We start from the raw sequence: 24,655 nt of genomic DNA on the forward strand, positions 1-24,655 counted from the left end.
GCTGATCATTATTTATTGTGACTTTGTAAAGAGAAACACACCAAAGAACTTCTCATGATATTCCAGTGGCTTCTTGCTACTTTCAGGGACTCAGGTCATTTGGCAGATGCTTGCAGTTTCTACTAGATTGAACTGCCATTGCTTATTCATGAATGGTGTTTGTGAGTAGATCAAGCTACCAATGATGATTTGTGTGGACTGAATTGCTGATATCCTGACAGTGAAGATTGGAATCGTCCCAAAGAACTATTTTTAAACAGGTCTATATTTTCCTTGGCCTATTAACCTTTTCTTTCTACTATCTCTATAGGACTAGGAGAGAAGTTAAATTGTTTAAGAACACTTAGTAGGTTTTGAGAAGTCTAAGCCTACAGGCTGAGTCATGAAGATGGAGTTTTTCAGTTAGACTTGGTTACATAGTAAGTTCAAGAGCAGGCTGAGCTACACAGTGAGACTCTGCCCCTCACCAAAAAGTAGGCTGGGTGTTAGGGATGTATCTCAGTGATAGAATGCCTGTAGCACCACCTAAAATGTAAATAATTAGTTTAAAACATAAAACGTGGTGTCATAGAAACTAAGGTTTAAGTGGTGAGGACTAATTGGAAGAATGCATGACAAGTTCCATGAGAGGATGTCTGGCACTCAGCAAGACTTCAGAAAATGGTATTTTTTTCTCTTGTCTCTAAGTTTCAGACTTTATTCCACAGAAAATGAGTTTTTGGATTGTGTTTTTTGTTGAACACTGTCTATGGACCACTGTTTCTACATGTCTATATGAGATTATAATAAATTTGATGGTAGTATTTTCAAATCCTTAAAGATATGAAATGAATACCTTTATAATATTATGGGTTCTGGGGCAAATGGATGAGTTTGGACAGAAGTGATTAAGAAGGGAAAAGCTTTTGATCATTTTCCAAAAATTCCTGGGTTTTCATTATTCTTTTCTCTCTCCTTTCCCTCACTTCCCAAAGTCTTATCATAAAGTGAAGGAAACTGTTTACATAGTTAGGTTATTTGCATATAGATACTTCTAGAAGCACACAAGTCTTTAACGTTTAAAACTTAAGTTTATTGTCCTTACTAAATATCAGTGGTCATTCCTATGGGCTCTCTATTTTTAGCTTGTACTATCCATTTCATAGTTGTAGCATGAGATAGGACCTTATATTAAGATATTGACTGTTCATCCAGCTTTCCAGATATGGGTTCTCAGATGTTGTATTATAATTGTTGAGGTTGTAAGTCAATATATGACAAGTCAACTCTTTGTTTTTGTGTATACATGCATACACACAAACATGTGAGTGTACATACACACACACAGTATGTACAGGTGTTTTGCTTGTATGTATATCTATGCAATAAATGTGTGCTTGGTGCCTGCAGAGGCCAGAAGAGGGTGTCAGATCCCTGGAACTAGAGTTGTAGACTGTTTTGAACTAACATGTTATTTCTAGGAATTGAATCCAGGTCATCTGCCAGAGCAGCAAGTGCTTCTAACTGCTGAGGCATTATTTCCAGGCCTCTCTTTGTGTATTTTTTATTTCATTAATTCTTGAACATTGGGCTTATGATATGTGTCAGCTCTTGGGACAGAAAGACAAACAAATCATAGGCCCTCCCTTGAAGAAGATTATGTCTGCTGGATCATAGTGATCTATTTTTATTTTACTTATTGATGTCCAGTGATGTGTTGGAGTACTATCCTTATTAAGGACTCTGGGGAAATTGCCATCTTAAAAGGGATGTTTGTTTATATCTACATTTTCCTCAAATAGTTTTGGGAGATTTAAACTACCTTTGACTGTAGCTCTGGACTCCTGCTTACAGTTTGGGAAGCTGTGCGTATTTTGGTTTCATATGGGTTTTAAGATTAAGCTTTTGGCTTAGCATACAAAGTGATGGGGTTTCCTATGGCATTTTCATTCATCTTTGTCATTATGCTTTGTTCTTATTTGTCCCCCCCCCATTCTTCTTCTTCATTCCCTCTAGTTTTTTTAAAAATTTTATTTATATGAATGTTTTGTTTGTGTGTATATCTGTGCAGCACATGTGTGTCTGGTGTCAGCAGAGGTCAGAAGAAGGTGTTGGATTCCCTGGAACTGAGATGGCTGTAAACTACCCTGTGGATGCTAGTCCTCAAGCCTGAGTCTTGTGAAAGAGCAACCAAGTGCTCTTAAGCACTGAGCCATCTTTCCAGCCCCTCCAGCCCCCTCTTGCTGGTCCCCTTCCTCTCCATAAGCCAGACTCATATTCTGCTTTCACATCACGTGTTCTATTACCCTTCCCTACTTCCGACTCTCTCCTGTTAACGTTCTTTCTTCCCTCTCATGGTTCTCTTTCATGTAACACACACACACCACACACACACACACACACACACACACACACCTCTAGATTCCTCATGTGAGAAAACAAGTGGTATTTATTGTTTTGATCATGGCTTATTTTACTTAACACACTAATCTCCATTTCTATCATTTCCTCCAAAGTTGTAATTTCTTCTTTTCTTATTAATTAATTAATTAATTAATTTGTTTGTTCGTTTTACAGATGAATCAAGTTCCAGTGTGTGTCTGTGCCACATTTTATCCATTCATCTATTGATGGGCCTCTAGTTGCTGGTTTTATTTCCTGGCTATTGTGAATAGTGCAGTAATTAAAGAGGATGTGCGAATCTCTCTGTAGCATGTTAATCTCTCTGCAGCATGTTAATCTCTCTGTAGCATGTTGATCTCTCTGTAGCATGTTAATCTCTCTGTAGCATGTTAATCTCTCTGTAGCATGTTAATCTCTCTGTAGCATGTTAATCTCTCTGTAGCATGTTAATTTCTCTGTAGCATGTTACCGTATAACGTATAGTTTCTGGGGTATATACCCAAGAGTGCTGCAGCTGAGGCAGGCATGGTAGTTCTATTTTTAGTTACTTTGAGGAAATGTTATACTGATTTCTATAGTAGCTATATTACCTTTTGTTCCCTTTAGCAATGAACAAGGGTTTCTCTCTCCCCACACCCTTACCAGCATTTGCAAGTTATACAAATGATGATAGCTATTTTTACCAGGATAAAAAAATCAAAGTGTTTAGCATTTTCTTAAGGGTTTTTTTTTTTAATGTTTTGTATTGCAGGGCTGTAGTTTAAGGCCATTAAAATGTTAAAGTTAATTGGGTAAGATAATCTAAACTTTTAATCTCAGCACTCCAAAGAGGATTGTTGCAGTTGAAGACTAGCCTGGGCTACAGTGTAAAATTTATCTTAAAAAGGACTTTTTTGTGGCAGTGTTGGGGTGCAGGGCTAGCAGTGAGATTGCTCAGTGAGTAGGGGCACTTGTTCACAAGCCTAATGGTATGAATTTGATCCCTGGATCCCACAAGGTGGCAGGAGAGAACAAGTTGCCTAGAGTTGACCTCCACATATGTACTGCGGCACACTGTGTGCCTTCCCCCCCCATATACACACATAAATAATTCGATAAATTAAAAAGAAAAGCACACCAAAACATTTTAAAGTTGACTCCCTGGCCTCGAAGGGCATCATAACCTTTATGTGCTATAGCAGATTTTAATAACTAATGTTTGCTAAGTGTGCTCTTGTGAACTCAATAAACCTATCAGAAAATTTAAAGACTCCTTTTTGGCCCGTAATTGAAGACATTTTATCCACCTATGGTATTTTTCTCCGTAGGGCTCGGGACAGAATCAGAGCTTGTATAGTTAAGCAAGTTCTCCATCACTGAGCAGTGCTCAAACCTATTTAAGGATCTCTAGGGGAGCCATATTACTCACAATTAATGGCATGAACGCTAATGGTCTCCTTAGCTTCATCCATTATTTACATTTGATGGTTATTTTTGTATCCTGTAGAACATTGCTTCTCAGCTCCAATGATCTTGATTTTGTCATGGGATGATCCTATGTCATGGGTTACCCTGTGCATCACAGTTGGGTATCTCATCCTGGCTCCTCCCACACTAGATACCAGTAGCCCTTGCAGCTCCAAAGTTGTGACAACTGAAGCTGGCTCTGGATATTGCTCAGTTTCTACTATGAAGTGGAATCTTTACCAGTTGATAAGCAATGTTCTAGAATTTTCAAGACATCTTAATCATAACAGTGAAATGTGTATTCCTAATCTGTTCCAAACTTTATGGGGAATAATGCTTCTGATTTTTTTCCAGAAAAAAAAATCTATAAGTTTAGATAGTTTTTATGAAGTCTAGAAAATAGAATTTTACTAAATAATATATATCAGCAGCAATTATTGTTTTGTAATGATGTAGAATACATTCTGGGTATTCTGAAAGAATCCTTACAATTCAGTGGGTCTCTTAGGACCAAGACTACTATATGGGGTGGTGGTGGTGGTGGTGGTGTGTGTAAAGAAGCAGGGTAGAAGTGTTGTAGAACCCTGAATCTGGACTCTTGACTCATAGAATGCTAGTAAACAGTCCAGGGTTTTCTCCTTGAAGACAAGGAGCCCAAATACTAGACTGGCTACAGCTGAGAAACTGCCCTGAGGTATTCTGAGTAGATGGATTCTTCAGCATTATTTTTCTTTTGTTTTCCTTCACTCAGTCTATTAGACTCCCGCTTTCAACATCTCAAATGCAACAGTTAAGAGCCCCTACTCTGAGCTTCCTGTGGCCTTGAGAAGTCAGGCTTTGAGGATAGAGGTGAGGATGGAGCTTGGCAAGTAGCTAGGAGATTATGTTTGAACCTTCTCAGACACACTGGGGTCCGAGATCCCAGACAGGTGGGGCAGGTGAGGAAAGGAAAGCGCACACTCCACACTGTAGCTGCCCAGACTCCGGTCTGCGTGGGCCAGTAGAAGGGGTTTGAGGCCCCTGGGGCTGGTAGATTTATGTCAGGAAAGCAGTATAGTAGGAAGAGATTAGGAACAATTTCAAAGGGTGTTTGAGGGGTCACTTCTCCATCTGAGTGTCTGAGACACTGAGCTCTGTCTGTGAGGACCTGGGCCAGTGCCAGCAGAGGGAGTCGGAGAAGCCCGAGGAATGGAAGGTCACTGGCAAAGGGGGCGTTTGATAATTATATCCCTGTTTCCTTGAAGGTACCAGTGTCCTTGATTCTCCAGCTTCAAAGTGAGCTGCCTCTGAAGTGGGGGGGACACTCACACCTGCTGTGCTGCTGTGTGGCTGCAGACTCAACAAGACAATAAGTCTGTTGACATTTTCAAGGCCACATTCATAACCCAGGCCCTGGGAAGTTTTTCTTCTTTGTTATTTTTTTTTTCTAAAAGAACATGAAGATATTAGTGTGCCCAGGACTGTCTCTGTACTAGATCTTATGGAAAGGTCTAAGGCACCACTACACCCTTCTCCTTCACCATAAAGGGATCATCATGCCTTACAATTGCCCAGGGGTCAGTAAACACCATAACTGCCATAGCCACTCCTTTTCTTTCCACGTATTCCTCTTTGGAGATGCTGCATCAACCATGTTAAGAAAGATCACAACGTTCCACTGTTCATAGTCCCCTCCTCGTCCTTGATTCTGATAGGCCTTTATAGGGAGGACAGAGGGTCCTGCTTGTCTACTGTATAATGAATATGATCTAAAAATAGATTTCCAGGGCTTAGAAAATGACTTGGTTGGTAAAGTGCTTGTCACACAAGCATGAGGACCTGAGTTCAGATGTCCAGCACTCATGTTAAAAGCTGGGTGAGATGTACCCATAACCTCACTACCGGAGAGGCAGGGACTGGTGGATTCCTGGACCTCACTGGCCAGCTGTCCTTGCTGAATTGACAAGCTCTGGCTTCAATGAGAGATCTGTCCTAAAAAACAAGCCGAAGAGCTATTGAGGAAGACACCGAATGTTAACCTGTGGCCTCCACCCGAAGCACTCTCCGTACAAACACATTCATATGTCATACGCACAGACCACATGCAAATCACCAAGTGTAGCGGGAATTTCTACTGACTAAATGAATGCATCTGTTGGTTCCTCATCCCGGCTCTCCACGGGCTGCCTGAACTCTCCCAGGGTAGAGTGGATAAGTTCAAAACCATATTCTAATTTTTAAAGCTCCATTTGCTCAAAAAGCAGATGACAGAGGACTGGGTCCCCACCCCTGAAGCTATCCATGAAAAGAACCAAATACGTAGAGCCTGAACATAGATGTTTGCATGTGTTGTTCTTACCACCCTTTGTAGACCAAGACTTCTCCTGAAAACTCAGATGTTGACCAACACCTAGAAACTAGGGGAGAGAGAAATGTTTTCTATGTTTTCCTGGCCTGAAAATAAATATTGGATCCATAGACAAAATGCCCCCACAACATTGGGTTTTTCTCTGATATAGTGAAAACCCACCATTTTATGGATGACACATAAGTAACGAATCTTCTCAAATTGAAGGGAAATTCCTGCACTCCCCTCCCCCCTCCACTCTCTTTATTGTTCTGAGAGTTTCTACTCCCTCCAACAAGAGGGGTGACAACTATGTCACTTAGAACAGGATGAGTGCTCCATACACCAGCTCCTGCATCTCTTGGGATACTGGGATTCTGAGCTCTTGGCTGTGATTTAATGAGGGGACCCATGGGGACAGCCCCAGGTGCTATATCTCATACCCTTGCCGACTGCCAAGGGAACATTTAGTCTGTTGACTTTATTCAGTTATGCTAGTCTGGCAACAGTACCTGGGACTGTATATTACTCAGATGCTTAATTTATATGGTGTGGAAGGCGCTCTCTTCCACTTTAGCTGTCTCATAGCAGAAGATGAAAAACCATTTCATTTGCAAGTTGTAAAAACTTTAGCAGACTTGTGCCTTAAAAAGAGCAAGGGACTCCTCTGACTTACAAAGTATTAACGGGGCCCAAACAAGCACCATTGATGTAGTTTTCCCCAGGAGAGAAATTATGGTGCAAACCTGATTTCAGTAAAGTCAGCATGGGAAATAATGGCTTCCCTTGGGTCCTAACCAGTCTGAAGGGAACACAATTATGCACTGTAATTAGGGGAGGGGAGGAGGGAATGATGGGGCCTTTGTCACAGTCCCCCTCACCTTCCATGAGTCCTTCTCAGTAATCCTGGGGAGACAGAAGTATAACACTATAGGAAGAGATAGAACACGAACCCTCTAGTACATGAAATTACTACCCAACTAGTGAAATGTCTTTATTTTATTTATTGACCCTACACTCAGTAGGGTTCACGAAGAAAGAAACCCAGCCCAAGTTTCATTAAAACAGAAATGGACAACAAAAATAAGTGCTGTATTGACTCTAGTGGTCTGATGATCAATCTGGAGTCACTGACTAACTAACTAGGTTCCAAGACACGAGCCCAGGCAGCCCCCTGACATTTCACCCACCCTTTGTATCAAGGGTTGATCTGAAGCAAAAATAAGCAAAACCCATGGAACGTACAGGAATAAAAATTCATGCTTCTTTTGCTTACTGTCAGACAAAACATATTTATTTTACGTTTTCTTTCTTTGCTAGCAAAGAGGCAGTAGAGTTTTAATGAAGAATATTGGTTCTGCAGTCTGGCTGTGTGGTTTGTTTTCTTGACTGTGATTTATTAGCTGTGTGATCTTGATGAAGTTACTTAACGTATCTGTGACTTGGTTTTTCTCCTCTATAAAATAAGGATGTCATTGTCCCCACAGAGTACATTTGTGGAAACATCCATAAACTAGAGTCTGATACATGGTGATTGTTCCATGAGTATGAACTTTAACTGTTCATTTACTGTGTACTTGGTATTAGTTTCCAAATTTTGTTATAATAAACAATTCTACAAGGTGGTCATCTCTATTTCTATTTTGCTGAAACAAATTCCAGGTCTACCTCTAGAAACAAAGAGAACTCAATTTAGAATTCAGGTCCATATGTGGCTTGGCTAGGACAAAACCTCTATGGAGCAGGCTAAGGCTGGCCCATCTGTGCAAGGGAGCAGGCTAATGCTGGCCTGTCTGTGCAGCGAGTTTATTGGGGCATGCTCCATGGAGGCACATGCTGGGGGAGAAGCTAACCTGCAACAGTAGTAAATACGCCTACAGTAATAGCCTCAGTTCATCTTTCAGGAATGTAGGCGTTGACATGGCCCTTTAGAGTTGGACCCATTGGGTCACAAGCCTGAGAACTGGGTGTGGCTTTAGGCAAAGAAGCCCTTTCATCTCAGGGTCTCAGTGGAAGGCTAGCAGCCCTCACTTCACCAGCAGTGATGAGGCTTAAGCACTTGGGCAGCATGAATAGTGTCTACACTGGCCATCAGCTTGGGGAAATATGCTTACAGTTATCTTGTGGGTGGTGGACACATAGATATTTGCTATTTGTGTCTAAAAATCTGAGACAGTTTGGGAACTCCAAAAGGGATTGTTGACTTAAAACACACATGGCTTGTACTGGGGAGATAACTAAACCTTTAAAATACCTTCCATGCCGATATGGGGACCTTAGTTTGGTACCCAGAATCTACATACAAAGCTGTATGTGGTGCATTTGTAATCCCAGCACTGGGGAGGTGGAGACAAGCAGAACCTTGGGCCTTGTTGACCAGCCAGTCTAATCTAGTCAGTGTGTCACAGGTCTCAGGGAAAGACTATCTCAAAATACAATGTGACTAGCTCCTGAGAACTGACACCCAAGGTTGATCTCTGGCCTACACATACAAACACCTACACATGAACACCCTGTGCCCCTCCAAAAAACCTTGAACAAACAAACAAACAAACAAACAAACAAATCACACATATCAGCTGCTAACTAGCACTAAACCAAGCAGGTCACCATATGGCCACAGGCGTCACAGTTTAGGTGTAATTCACAGTTGGCTTTGACTACTCGCAGAACACTAACTAAACCATCTCAACTTTTTAAGAAACCTAATCCTGGCGAGAATTTTTTATGATGTTTTCATGAACCATAAGCTAGAGTCATAGATTTTAAAGGTAGAAGGAGCTTGAGAGAGCCAAGCCTTTCCTCTGGGTTGGAGTCAGGGCAGTGAATCAGTCCAGGTCACCCAGCGGGTCAACAGTTACACACGACAGGCTCAGGACCAGCAGCGCGAAAATGGATTTCTCAAGCCGAGGGTAAGTAACTGTTTGCCAACTGCAAAGAAATTATAAAAACAAATTCCTGGCTGGAAACTTGAAAGGATAGGTTTGGAATGTTATCTTAATGCACATTTCAGTCTTGAAGTCTCTTGTCATATCCAAGATAAAGCGTTCTGTTTATGTTTTATTCATTTCCACGCAAAATGACTTCTGAAGCTACATGCCAAGAATTCTCACTGACAGAGTGTAGTTCACGTTCCTTGGACTATATTTCTTTTTTCTTCTAACAATACCCTGTTTTATGATTAAAATACTCCTCTCCCATGGTTATAATTTCTCATCATCTAACTGATACAATTACAGAAATACAGGATTGAGTTCAACATTCTTAAGGAAACAATTTCAGATTTGAGAGCAAAAGTCTTATTGAATATTTTCAGGACACGTTATCAGACATGTGGAACTACTGTGTCTTAAAATGTAATGCCAATTTCATGTTAACTTATCGTCTAAAGTGCAATGTTCTCTGGCATATGACTAGATCCACAGCCATGAAGATTAGTACTTGGGTAAAAAGCAATAAAATGCTTAATTTGTCATTGTCTCCGCAGTACATTGTCTCCACCTGACTGGAGTTGGACGCTTAAAAACCCCAAGAGTTTATCTTTTCTGGGGTATCTTCTAGTGCTGATAGTCCGTGACACACATGAGAGAGTGGCCAGTTGATGCTGTCGGACAGTTAACGCCCTCTGCATGGAAGGGTCATGACTGTGCAGAAAGAAAGCAATCAGAGTTGGTCAAGTGTTCTGAGTCTATAATGAGTGTTGCAGGCAGAAGAGAAAAAAAAAAGCACACAGAACTTTAACAGCACAGGAAGCTGACAAACATTGAAAATAAAAGGCTCAAGTAAAATGCTACTGGGATTCCAAAAGGGAGATTCTAGACACAGTTGCTTGTAAAAATAAATGATATTTTAGATGAATCCCGAAGGCTGTGAGATTCTTTAGTGAACGGCTAAGGGGTTTTGTTTATCTTTAAATGTCTGTTTTGCTTACCTTTATGAAATGCAACCTCTCTGCATGAGCAGTGGGTGGTTATTTTCCTTCTGTCTGTGGATACTTGGTTTCCCTGTTCTGCCTTCTTCATGAATGCTCTCAGGAAATCTGTGGATGATCTGATGTCAGGCCCTGGATGGTCCTTCTTGTCTAGCCAGCTGTGCTCCAGTTTCTCTTTGTTCGGTTTCTCTCCAGCATGTCCAGGGTATAGCTTTCCTTTGCCTTATCTGTGGGCTTAGATATTTCTATTTCACTCAGTTCAGGAAAACTCTCAGCTACTTCAAAGATTCTCTCCTACATTCTTCCTTTTCTATATAAAACTCCAATTCAATGACTACTAGGTGGCTTCTTATTCTGATTTCTTATTCTTATTTATTTATTTATTTATTTATTTATTTATTTTTAGGTTTTGCTTTATTTTCAATTGAGAAATCAAAACTACAATTTATAATTTGACGTTTCCATACATGTGTACATTGTGGAAGAATTCGATGAGAACATTTCATCACCAAACAGTTATCGTTTCTTTTGGATGAGAAAATTAGAATTAATCAAAGTCCACAAATCAATAATTAAATTATTTTCTAGGGATAAAAGTCAAAACAGTAAGTTTTTAAATGGGCACTAGACTTTAATTCTAAAGTTACCCCAGAGATGCCAGGCAGGTAATCTGCAGTTCTCCTCACGATGCTTTGCAGTGGGATCAAGACTGGAGAAAGGCATGAGCAGAGCACTCACTGTCTGGGCCAGCCAGGCGGAGTTTTCAGATACATTCTCCTCTGTCACTTGGTTTCATGTTGCTCTATCACACCAGAGCAGAGTAGCTCTCCAAGAGCCCCCTCATCATATCTGAGAACCTCCTTCAAGATATGCCTTGTGTGCTGTCCCAGCAGGGAAGGTGGCTTTGCCTCTGACATGTTGAACTTGCTGTATCTCACAGTTGGACCTGGGGATAGTGAAGTCATGGATCTTAGAGAAAGGTAGCTCTTTTGCCTGTCTTGTACAACTTGTAAATAGGGTGAAACTTTAGGAGGTGTGGATTGGCTTTTTTTTTTTTAAACAGGGTTTTCTAGAATGATCACATCACCTCTTGCTATATTAACTGGTGCAAAGTTGGAGAGAGGCTTGCTGCTAAAACCCTGATTTCTTATTCTATTTGGCAATTCCTCATTCATCCTTTTGGGTTTTTATTTTTTTTAATTTTCTGTTTCTTTTTATTTTGCCTTTCAAGTCTTGGATATTTTCTTCAAATGACTCTTCAGTTCACTAATTACCTTCATTAAATTAGTTTTACTTTTCAGTCTGTAGGATTCTCTTTCTCTCTCCCTCTCCCCTACCTCGTTTCAAAATTCAGGTCTACCTGTTTACCCTAGAGGGTCTTTCAGTTTGCTTTTTATAGGTTCTCAATCCTCATTTATTAAACTGTTTTACCATTCTTTATTAGAAAGGCAGAAAAATATAAGGATGAAGACTTTGAAGATTTAAATATTTTATTTTTTAATTGAATTGATATATCTCTATCTGTATATCTATACACATAGATATCTATATACACATCTATATATCTATACACATGTCTATGTATCTATGCACATATATGTGTATATACGTATGTTTGCACCATGTGCATGCCTGGTGTCCACAGAGGCCAAAAGAGGATGCCAGATTCTTTGGAGCTGGAAGTCACTGTGTGGGTGCTGAGAATGGAACCCAGGTCCTCTGCAAGAACAGCAAGTGCTCTTAATTGCCAAGCCATCTCTCCAGCCCCAGAGATGAAGACTTTAAGACTGAAGTCTTCACTCAGTAGCTCTCTACACCGAAGCTGATGGGAGACAAATGACTAACTATACTGTGCTTCAGCATCAGCCTGCCTCAGCCTGCCTCAACCTGCCTTAACCTGCCTTAACCTGCCTCAGCCTGCCTCAGCCTGCCTCAGCCTGCCTCAGCCTGCCTCAGCCTGCCTCAGCCTGCCTTAAAGTGCTTTAACCTGCCTCAGCCTGCCTCAGCCTGTTCTCCCATGCCTTTTAACTACATTTTCCCTAATGTTGAAGAAACCTAGACATGCTTTTTCATTTATAAAGTTAGACAGCAATAGTGCCCACTACTTGTTTCATAGAATGGTCATGAAAATTAAGTTAAAATTAGAGGACTCTTAGCAGCAGTAGCCAGCACATAATATCACTGTTCATCTTATAACACACTTTATATCTTATGATCCTAATAGTTGCATATGTTGGAGTCTAAGCCAGATGCTGATTTTCTGTCTGTGCTTAGTGATCTTTGATTTCAACTCAAACTTGATGAACGTTTTTGGACTTTCCCCTTTTTGTCATATGGGCCTATTTCCAGAGTCTAGAGTGTGGTTCTCAACTTTTCCAGTGCTTCAACCCTTTAACACAGTTCCTCTTGTTGTGGTAATCCCTAGCCATAAAATTGTTTTTATTACTACTTCAGAACTGCAATTTTACTACTGTTATGTGTAACTTTAATTTTTTTAAAAGTCTACTTTTAATGATAGTTCTTAAATGCTTTAACCTCCCCTTTAGCTCACCACCCACCAGAGGTAGTGGAGAAGAAAGGATATGGGGGGTGAAAGTGGACCTGTCTGGAAAGGTTCTTTGGAGCAACTCCCATCTGTGTTGTCTGGAAATCAGTGGTTCAATTCACAGGTCAACAGTGGCAGCTCAATCTACACTTCATGGATATTTCAGCAGGTCAGTTCAGTAGAGTCAGAATAGCAAACATGAATCAGTAGTAGTGGCACTACCTAGCAGAGATAGCCAAGGCCTCACCTTTAGCACTAGTCAGTAGGAGGGACCAGGAGGGACAACAGGAGAGGCTGTGCCTCTCTCAGGGAAGTGAAGATCATAGCTAGCTCTATAAGCAAGCCAAGCTCAGCCTCCATCACTGTCTGTGGAGTCCTTCTTATACTCCCTCCAAACATCACATGTCCTCCATGGGTCTTGCCCAGCACGTGAGTCTGTCTTAGTTGATATCACTCTGCCAAGCAGTTGGAATTCATGGAAGCAGCAAGAAGCCGTGACACACTACCAGACTTTTTGTTTGACACATTTCTTTCCGTGGAGCTCAACAAATGTAGCTCAACTATGAAATGTAAGGCAGACCAACACATGCCTGTCATTAGCAAAGAATCCATCATGTGTCCCATCATGTGCTTGTTTTAGCAAAACATCCTCTCTCTTGTGTCTGCTTTAGTGAAACATTCCTTCACGTGTCTACCTTGGTCTTTCACCTGTGTCTACTTCAATGAAGTGTTTCTTCATGTGTTTGCCTTAGCAAAACACCATTCAACACAACTGACTTTCCCAAGAACCCTTAAGTTTCTGCTTCAGTTATGAATTGTAATGTAAATGTCTCATATGCAGATTATCCTATATTTGGTCTCTGTGGGGTTGCAACCTATAGGTTGAGAGCCGCTGGTCTAGTACATGGTGCCTGGATGGTAGATCTCTGTGGCTTTCCAGCTGTGACGATGCATCTACTTCTGCTGGGAGATATGGGTGCCCTTCAACTGTTTTGGAGTGCTGGCCTAGTGCAGAGGTCTCAGAGTCTTCCTTTCCCACCATGCAGGCACCCAGGCCCTGATGTGTTTGTTGCTCTAACACTTTTTCTCTCCAGGAACTTAATTCCCTAACACTGTGCTCTTCACTCTAGTTTCAGCTGGTTTTCTTGAAGGACTGTTCTTAACACTGTTTTGTTATAAACTACATGCCCAGCAATGCATTTAAAAATGATCCTGGTCTTTTGTAGTTGGCAAGGTCTTCCGGTATTTAGTTATCAGTACTGCTTGAAGCTACCTCCTGCTCAGGATCCACCAGGGTGGGTGGTCTCATGCGGCAGCAGCCAACAATCCCAGTCTTTAACTACAGAGATAAAGGTGTTTCCTGCTCATGCTCAGTAGGGCTCGGAGTTACAGGAGAGAGAAAATAAGACTCCTCACTAACTGACTGGTAAAGACGTTTATCTGGAAGTAACGCTTGCATCTTTTCTGCTGACTGTTGGTTGGTCAAAGCAAGAGTGATGGGTCCACCCTTAGTCCAAAAAGGTTGAGGAATTTGCTTAAGAAGAAGGGAACTGGAATGTCAGTGAACATTGCTGACAGTTTCCACATTCCCTTTGCACGCAACCTCATGAGCAGTTCTGTGTTTTGACATATCGTAGGTAACCATGCATTATAAAATCTTTTAAAAGGAGTATATAATGAGCAACCATCACTGTTGTTGTAAAATCCCAGTTTAATGGATCATGGCCCAGATGGGTGGGGATTAAAACAAATTTTATCATTCACGGTTTCAAACAAAACAATTTGAAAATGCTTAGTGCTTTCCTGACTGTAGAAGTAACACACGCTTATTGTTCACATGTTTTTCAATTTAGAAAATTGTGACCAGAGCTTTAACGGATGTGCATTCCACAGGGGAGAGGGAAGTAGCAGTTACAATCAGCTTCGAAGGTGTGGGAAATAGTCACAGAAATGGTTGCGTTTTCCAGCACATGGGGCAGAAACGGCAAATGAGAACAGGGTTTAAATGCCAACCAAACATTGAGGGTTCCTTATATGCCAGGAGAGGATGCCATTTGGTAGAGAATAAGAAGCCTCTGAAAACTTCCAGGGGGAGGGGAATAAAATATCAATCCAGTATTTATTGCTTATTTTCTTTGGGCCTTACTTTAAGAATTGAGATTATGAAAGTGAATAAAACACAGTTTGTTCTTTTACTTAGCCCACTCTCCAGTAACAGGATTGAAAATGAACCTAGGAAGATTGACCCAGACAGTAGAGCGATCAGATACAAGCCTGAAGAAGAAACCACATGACAGCGTTCCCAGCCAGAGCTCAGGAGACCCCGAAGCAGCCGATTGGTGATGGAGATGAGAAGGGAGGATTGCATCAAGAGGTCTTTGGAGATGGCATTACAGAAGGCTCTCAACTTTCCAGATACGGAGACAAGGGAAAAGAAGACAAAGATCATTTGAAAGTTGTAAATGCAACCATCAGGTAAAATAACACCGTTAAGATTAATGAAAATGTCAGGAGGGGCATTAGCTTGGGATGGAGAGCAGAAGGTAAATGTAAGCTTAAATGTAAGTTTAAATGTAAGCTGAATTTGAAGCTCCTTGAGTAGCTCCTGGTGGAGGGATCCAGCAACAAGCTGGATGTATGGAATTAGAAACCAGAGTCCTTGGCACAGCACTGATGGTTTCTTCCTGTCCCCTTTCAGAAAGGTTTGCAGATAGGTACCGCAGAGCCATGCTTTGAAGCTGTAGGATGAACATGTGCAAATGATAAAGTTTGTCTTTATAGGAGTGCAGACTACAAAACCATTCCTACATGTAGGTTTTATCATAGTGAACAAAACTCCACCCAGATCTGTTTTTTCATGTCTTCAAGGCTTGTCAGTTCCCAGTGTCCTTGCTATGAACTAGTTACCCTTTGAACAGACAATGCCACACTCGGTATAGGGGGAGGGAATGCTCTCACTGGCTGGCAGAGGTGGCATCCAAAGCAGTCATCAGGTTGGAATGTGGCAGAGGTTGAGGTCTAATTAGATCAGGAAAGAGGGCTTTGACCAAATGGCTAAGGTCTTCAAGGGTTATTAAGCTTCAGCATGGATATTCTTTTTTTGTTTTGTTTTTGTTTTTTGAGACAGGATTTCTCTGTGTGATCTTGGCTGTCCTGGAACTCCATCTGTAGACCAGGCTGGCCTCTATCTCATAGCTACCTGCCTGTCTCTAACTCCTGAGTGCTAGGATTAAAGGCACATATGGAACACCCAGCTAGCTTACCCAGATATTCTTACAAACAACACTTGTGCCAAAGTTTAGTATGGACAAGTCAGCCTTCACTGGGAATGACAGCTAGAGAGTTTGTGCAGCAGGATGGTTGACTGAAATATTAAATTAGGACCCTTTCTCTTCACATCAGCCAGGCATCCACACTATGTAATGCTTGGCATGGAGCTTTTAAGCAGGCAAAATATCAGATGCAGCCTTTCTTTGTGAAAGTTTTGCCTTTGGTATCTTATGGCATCAAACTTAAAAATGGCTCAGGTGGCAACTTTTATATTTGTGTATTTTATCAAAATAAAGTTTGGGTTAAATGCATTAATCATTCTGAGTATTGGTTTGTGCATGTTAAACAAGAAATAAACACAGTATTCATGTTATCATTTTAAAGAAGTGTTGAGCTTTGAGGGACTATGCCATGGAAAGGGAGGGCTAGAGGAGGGTGCCAGAAATGATAAGTCTTTTAAGACAGGGTCTCACTGTGTAGCCCTGGATGTCCTGAAATTTACTATGTAGACCAGGCCAGCCTTGAATTCATAGAGATCGGCCTGTCTCTGCTTCCTGAGTGTTGGGATTTAAGACTGGTGGCACCATAGGGGGCCTAATAATGACATTTGTTGTCTAGCTGAGAGCTTTAAAAAAAAAAAACAGAAAAAAAACCAACCAACCAACCACCACCACCAACAAACTATTCCCATGGATTTTTACCAGGACCATCTGTGTGACCACAGGGTTGGAACTATCAGTTAGAGCCTGTGGCTCATCGTTGGGTACACTACTGAAGACAAGGACTGCCTCTCCCTCTGAATCCATCAGCAGCTAATAATTCAGCACAGAGAGGTAGAGCACCATGAACCCCTTGGAATCCACCATTACTTGTTGACAGGCCCAGTCTTGTGCTTGATGCAGGCAACCCAGCTACAGTGAGATTGCATTTATAGGCCTGAAGACAGCCTTGCTCAGTGCTTCTCTGTGTCTTCGGCAGGGTCTATTCTTTCTTCTTCCTCTTTGGTGACATTCCTTAAGCCTCACAGAGGTGGCATAAATGTCCCATTTAGACACTCAACAGTCACTTATTCTTTAAGCAACCTTACATCTCTATATTTATTGTCCTTGGCAGGAACATGGAATAGGAACTCCAGAAGTGAGAAGGTGATAGATGGGACTTGAGTGAAACTAGACTTGCTTTCTATATGTATGAAATCAATCAAAGAACAAATTTAATCAATAAAAATGGGAAATTTGATTCTACAAAAACCAAAAAGATTTTTATAAGATATCCTGTGGCACCCATCATGTTATATCATTTAGTCTCCTAGGCACATAGCAGGCATTTATTGGCCAATGGATAAAGAGTTTTCAGGGCTAACTCTGGAAGAAAATAGGAGATCTAATTCTGAGTGGAAGCACAAGATCTTGTTTCCTTGGGAGCTCCCTGAATTTGTGGCAAGCAAGAACAAAACACCGTCCCCGGGGGCAGTCTTGGGTGTGAGCAACACCTAGGATAGACTCAGTCCTGAGTTATGCTTGCCTTACACAGATTTCAAGGCCATGCCTTGCTCTGGGCAGAGCTGGAGTGGGAACTTTTTCTCTGCAACAAAACAAAGTGCTGGGCTTGGTGGCAGCTAAGACAAGCTTGGGACTTGGTATGTTAGCCTGGCCAACCCTAGTTGTCTCTGGACTGTGTCATTCCTGATAGGCATAATGGTTAAATATTTTAACTATAGTCCTACCCTCTGGTTTCTTCCACAGGAAGACAAGTTCTTGTACGTGTTTAGAAGACAGGTATTTTGGTTTAGGAGAATGGAAGTGTCATACAAATTCTCTCAAATTGTGGTTGCTTATTGCTTCTAAATAATCTCCTGGTTACTTCAGGTGCAGTTGCTGTGTGCAAATAAAACCATCTTCTTATCTGTGGTTCTCTGCTCTGGTTCCCATTTGCCAACCTTCTCTGAACCTTCTCTTCCTTTACTCTAAAACAATATTTTCCTTTGCTCATAACTAATGTACCATGACCAATTTCCTCATCAATGGGGAAAATAAGAATAGAAAGTTTGAACCCCGAGTGTCCAAGATTCTCTCTTGCTTCTTCCCTGTTCCTCTTTGGAAGAAAAGCTGGACACAAAGAAGGGATGCCAAGCTCCCAGCAGCCAGGAGAGGTAGGCATTCTATATAGCACTAGCCCTCCCTGACCCACTTTAAGGAACAACTGCATGAATCAGAGAATGCATTTGTGACCCTTGACCTGGGAAAGTAAGACTTCCATGTACAATTCTGACCTAAGAGTCTTAGGGACTAGGAGTCAGAAAGTTTGGTCACTGGAGAGTCATATGGAACTATGGCCTCTATTTGTGACTCTGGGACCATGTCAATGCAGGAGGTTCATCTCATTCATGACTTCTAACCTGTGCTAGTTGTGGCTGAGGGTGCCTGCAGCCCAGCAAGAGAAATCTAGCAGAGAAACAGAAAGAAGTGAACACCTGGGGCATGTGCTAGCTAATCTTGGCTGTCAACTTGACTGCATCTGGAATCAACTAAACCCCAAGCAGCTGGGCATGCTCATGAAGGATTTGCTGGACTATATTATTTGAGGTGAGAAGACACACCCTAAATCTGGGTCACCCCTTCTGGAAGCAGCCCACATAAAAGGACACAGAACTTCTTGCCTGCTTGTCTCATTCTCCATGACAAGCTCATCCTGTTCCTGAGGTACTCCCTTACTGGTGTTAGAACCTATGTCTTTAGGGTTACAATGAAGATGGAAGACTGGGACTCCAGTACCATATTAGACATCTAGTCATGAAGGATGAACAACTACCAGACTTTTGGCCTTTCAGGCAGGAGACAGCCATTGCTGGACTACTCAGATCACAGCTTGTAAGCCACTCTAATAAATCAGTTCTATTCCTTTAGAAAACCCTAACTAATCCATAACAGTGCCAAAGGCAGGACAGAGGAGCTAGGCAGCACACTGACAGTGCCATGCCCACTGTAGTAACTAAGGTCAAACCTAAGCCCAGGTTATGCTGTGGCCTAACTCGAAGAACCAAGCTTACATCAGAGGCTGGCTTGTTGAGAGGAAAATGTGGGGAACCTGGAGCAATAGAGGACAGACTAAAGTCACAGGGACAGAGCAGAGGCCTGGCCATCCCACCACTGTATTTATCAGCAGCCACATGAGCCAGCTGGTATAGTCACCGTGGAGACATGACTGAGGATTGGTCCATATCATAATGACTCTACAGTTCTATGGCTACAGTTTGTCCCAGCTCCTGCTCATACAATCCTGAGTGGCTCTGACATGCATGAAACTCTTCGCAACATCAAAAGACTCTCCTGTCCCCATATCTGCTTTTCCATGTCTTTGAAATGTCTGATTCTAACTTTTAGCATATGCGCCATCTTCTATGGCTTTGCCAGCTTGACACATAAAAATATCTATGGTACCACCCATCTCTGATCCTTAGCAGTAGTTTCTTGGTTTGTGTTTGTTGAATGAGCGAACAAGGGACAAATCTTGCTGACTTTGTCCTTAAATTTAGGGATAGCCTTGACCTTTTGCTCACCAGACATGCTGTACCCTCACATGTATCTGCACACATGCCCAAGAATGTCCTTAGCTTCACCAGCAACATCCTCAAGCTAGAAACACTCAGAATGTCCATCAGCACCGTGCTCCCCAAACACCAGTGTTACAATGAACAGGAGCTACAGTTGCATCCACATATACAGATGGAGCCAAAGAAGCAAACACAAAAGGAACAAGGCTTTAGACTCCACTTATATAAAGTTTCAAAGCAGATGTGTTGAATCTCATTCTATACATTAATAGATGGTGTCTACTCAGGGGATAAATACTGTAGAAATGAGTCTCACTCTGAGTCACGATACTGATTTTTTTTTTCCTCAGGGTACAAAAGAGACGCTGTCCCTGACACCTCGTGACACCACCACTAATTTTGTCACTACTAGCTAGGTTTCATTCTTCTGTACCAGTGTCACACTTCACAGTGAAAAGGTTGAACAGTTTTCTCCAAGGTTCTCCAATATCAAGTCAAAAAAAAAAAAAAAAAAAAAGACTGACCTACACATCAAACAACTTGTGGCGAAGGAGCTCAGTGTCTTCACTCTGGTCTTGCTGCCCAATAGCTTCTACTTGAGACTCTTTTCCATCTCACCTCTTCCTCCAGGACAGATGTCTCCATTTCAGCACTGTGGCTAGATTTACAATGTAACCAGTTTAACAGTTGGGAGTCCTGAAATTCAGCCCCAGCGGAACTTGCAAAGCAGCTGCAAAAAAGATGAATGTCTCTCCTGGGATCAAAAGCCTGGAGGGTTTTCGGGGAAAAGTTCAGTAGTGTGTGCATGCAGAGCCTATTTTAAGCATTAGGGTTGAAGCATCCGTCTATCTCATCATTAGCTGGGAGAGCCTTAGGCTCTGAAAGACTCCCCATTGCTGGTCAGACCCGGAGACAGAGAGCAGGCTGTCAGGATCCAGAGCTTCCGGGATTTTCTGAGATGGCAGGGGCTTGCAGGGCAGGTGTTGGTAGTTCCCTCAAGCCTCTTCTCATACCTGTAAGTTAGTACTTGGAAATGTGCAGTTAAATTCACTTTCTACCCGCTCTCCATCTACACACCCCCTCCTTGAGTAGAAAATAACAACTGTCCCAGGGAAACCCAAAGAGAAGCTATAGACACCTCACATCAGACTGACTGTCATGGATGCTGGCTTCAGTCAAGCTGTTTCAGTCAAACTCTTGTGGAGTAACATTTATCTATAACAGGGTCATTTTATAGATTCATTAAACCTACATTTTCTCTTAGGCTTCTTTCCCCCAGCTTCCCTCAAACCCTTCTAGTCACACACTCTAAAAAACCCCTTAAGCTCCAGAAATAAATCTCTATAAACTGCCGAGCATTCAATCAGGCTTTTACTATATCTCTTTGCAATTAGAATAAATTTACTGCTCGGAGAGATGAGGGGAAATATGTAAGGTACTCCTTGGATAAATATACTCCAGTGAGAGAAGTAGAGGCTCTGTTAAAATTATCTCTGTAAATTCAACAAGAATCAAGGTCACGGGAACCGCCACATACCAGGGAATGTTAATTAATGGGCCTGCAGCTGGTGGTACCACTTGGCTGCTCTGCTCCAGCTGCCTGCTCTATATTTCTCTCGTTTGTAGGACCATTCTTGGCCCAAATCCCATCTCTCTCTCTCTCTTTCTTTTTTTCTTCCAAGTACATAAGTCTGTCCTGGAAGGATGCCAACTTTTCAGAGCACTAAGGCAAGTGCTGTTTCTTCAGAGTTGTGGGTTTTTTTTTTATCTCCTTTTTTAAAAAAGGAAGGCCATTCTATCACCTCTGGAGCAGGATTACCGGCAATCGGTGATGGAGCTGTGGTCTGAGGTCAGTGTTCTGGCGTTGTGTGCTAAGCCAGCGAGGTGAAGCCCTCTTGTATCTTCTCCTCCAACAAACACAAATGACAATTGAAATCTCCTCCTATCTTCGTTGCCTCTGTGGGTTTTGTGTTAGGGTAGGCTGGAGGCAAAGCAAAATGTAGTCAGCATACACCTACCACCTCCGAGCTACAGAGGCGGAGGAAGGAAGCAGGAGCTAAGAGGCCAGTGGAGAAGAAAGTTTTCCTCAGGTCAGAGGAGTATATACCATTTAACTCTACTGGGAAGGGTTAAATGAGTAATTATCTTAACTAGAGCTCGGGAAATATGTTAATTACAATGTAATTCTACAATGTATGGTCCTTCCCACTATGCTCTGGAAAAGTTGCACACCTATAAACACACACACACACACACACACATACACACATACACACACACACACACAGAGACAGCGATTTTTAAAAAATATCTGTGTTTGAATCCTGATTAAATACTAAGTAGCTATGACAACAGGCAGTTTAGTTAGCCTGTCTACACCTTAAATTTCTCATTTGTCATGTAGAACTCTTAACAAGGTATTTGTCTCAATGCTTTCTACAGCCGTGCTACAGATGGACTCTTAGGTGCAGTACTGGGCATGTTGGTAGCTCCATGACTTTCTTCCCTGGGACCACTGGGGTCATGAGCTATAGCTAAGCATTTCCATGGGCAGAAAGGATGAGAAGTGAGTTAGCCTCTGAGCTGATGAAAGCAGGGACCAAAGCATGGACCCACTTGCAGCCTGCCTTGTTTGTCGTCTCACTTGGACGCTTTCTCTCCTTCAGTGTTGCATTCTGGAAGGACTGGGCGTTCTTCCACATAGTGACAGACATGCGAATCTCGCCCAGAAATAACAGTGAAAAATGCCTGACTCTGCAGTTTGAAGGAATTCTCCAGGTAGTCATTAGACATGAACTCAAGGCAGAACCCTAGGGAAGGCTGTCCCCACCCCCAAGACAGGAGGGCCATCAGTCCACTTGGGCCAGTCTCTGCAAGGGAGACTCAGCTTTACTGAGCCCTTGAAGGAAGGAAGAATGTTGGGAAAACATTAGAAAGGTTCTCTGTTACTCCTTTCCAAACTGTAAAATGATATTTGGGCCTTTTAAATGACTTGGGAATTTTTCTGAAATTAAGGACTATGGATTTGATGGAGGCCTTCAGGGGATTAAAGTTTTCCTTCTCTTTGAAGCATTTCAAACAACTTTAATCTGCTCTCAGAGTGCAGCTCAATTCGCCACGGCATTCTTAACGTACTATTGCCTTCTGCACGGCACTGATACTTTTGCCTCTTGTTTTGAATGCATTTGCAGAAATATTCAGGGTACAAGAAAAAGTTAAGATTGCTCATGTGAAGCCCAAGATTGCATAGAGAGAAGGCCTGGCTTCTGAAATGCTTAAAAGGCATGTAATATTTTTTTGTTTGTTTGTTTGCGGTATAAGAAAAATTCAACAGGTAGCTGGAGAGATGGTTGAGTGGTTAATGGTGTGTATGCTCTAAGATGCAAGGTCAGTTCCTGGCATTCACATAAGGTGGCTCACCTGCCTGTAACTCCAACTCCAGGGGAATCTGACACCCTCATCTGGGCTCCAAAGAGCACTGCATTCATGTGTACAAATTCTCTTTCTTCTCTCTTTCTCTCTGGTCTCTGTCTCTCTGTCTGTCTGTCTCTCTGTCTGTCTCTGTTTCTCTCTCTCACACACACACACACACACACACACACACACACACACACACACACCACAACCAGAGAAGAATCAGAGTTTGGATACCTTCAAATTCTCTAACAGGATCATGAAATACCCAAAGCTGATGGGCTCCCTGCTCCCATCCTTTGAACCCTCTAGGACAAATGCTCCACAGTCCTTGGGATAACGTATAGGCAGTAGCTTAAAGATTGAGCTAAATTCAGCTGAATGGCTGGCATCCTATTTTGATGTTCATCCATTTATATAATAGCAGCAGCAGCAGCAGCAGCCATTCCTGGGTCATTTTGAATCTACAGTGTTGTCTGACTGAATCTTCATCAAGCCAGAACCCAAAACCTATGTGCATCTTCTCTCTTCAACTCCATAGAACATAGCAGCGGGATGTTCAGAATTATTCTAAGGACACAATTATCTGCAGGGAGGTGACCTTCTGACAGAGAAAAATGATATGGTTTGGAGCAGTGTTGTTCATGTGGTAGAGAATTGAACTGTAGTCTGGACCATCAGCCATGGACCTTCATTACTGCATCTCTGTGCTCGGCTTCGAAGTGAATGGAACCACTGTATCCAAACATATGAGTGGCTACTTTCACTTTGTATACTATTCCCAGTCCCATTCATGTGAATCATACCTTAGCCCTTCGTCTTTTTTTTTTTTTTTATCCCAGGCTGTTTAGTGGTATAGGCACAGCACATTTCTTCAGTTCAATTGTTAGCAGAGACTTGGCTTTGTGAATTTTACATGATGACAGACTCATCCGTAGAAAGACATGTGGCTGCTCTTATTTCCACTGAAGACTATACATGATGTATACAAAATGCGTGGTCTGTTTTCCTATTGGTGAGGATGGCCTACTGAGCCCTTATTCGTTTTCTTTTACCAAAGACGGTAACACAATGGAGCGAGTTTTATGAAAATGGCCTTATTGTGGCTCACACTTGTAAAGGCCCACGATCAGGGGACCTCATCTGGTGATAACCTTGCTGGCAGAATCCCAAGGTAAGTGGATGGCATTGCCTTAGCTTCTTTTCTCATTGTTGTGACAAAATACATGACAAGAAACAGCTTAATGGAGGAAGGGTTTATTTGTCGTTCAAGGGGATGAGGCCCATCATGGTGGGCAGGCACGGGAGTAGGAGCTGGAGGCTGCTGACCACATTGTATCTGAATCCGGGAAGCTGAGGGTGAACAGGAAGTGGAGCTGGATTCTAGAAGCTCAAGACCTGACCCTATTAGCAAGACTCTGCCTCCTAAAAGATTATACAAGCTTTCTAAACCAAGCCAAGTGTTCAAATGTATACGGCTATGGGGGAACATCTCATATCAAACCCCAGCACTTTCCTACACTTAGAAAGCAGTGTACTAATAAAATCATGAGGACAGCCAGCAGGGCCTTCACCATAGGTCAGATAGAATAGTTCTCAAAGTTACAGAAATCTTTGTGGTCTTTAAAAACAACCTTAAGAGGCTGCTTTTATTTATTTTCTTCCCATTTTAAAGATGAGGAAGCTAAAATCAAAGTCAAACAGATAACCGAAAGGAAGCCAGGATGTGAGCATAGGAAGGCTGGCTGACCATGCTTGGAGGACTTGACTGGTAAATCCAGTTTCTGC

The 24,655-nt window shown here is 42.0% G+C and overlaps 1 pseudogene; it reads right to left on the bottom strand.

Annotated features, from left to right (window-relative positions):
• LOC114620722 overlaps positions 1-22,246 on the bottom strand; it is a 46,526-nt pseudogene extending 24,280 nt beyond the window's left edge.
• Between the last annotated feature and the right edge of the window lie 2,409 nt (positions 22,247-24,655).

The sequence above is a fragment of the Grammomys surdaster genome, unplaced genomic scaffold (assembly GCF_004785775.1).
Source record: "Grammomys surdaster isolate TR1022 unplaced genomic scaffold, NIH_TR_1.0 170, whole genome shotgun sequence".
Lineage (NCBI taxonomy): Eukaryota > Metazoa > Chordata > Mammalia > Rodentia > Muridae > Grammomys > Grammomys surdaster.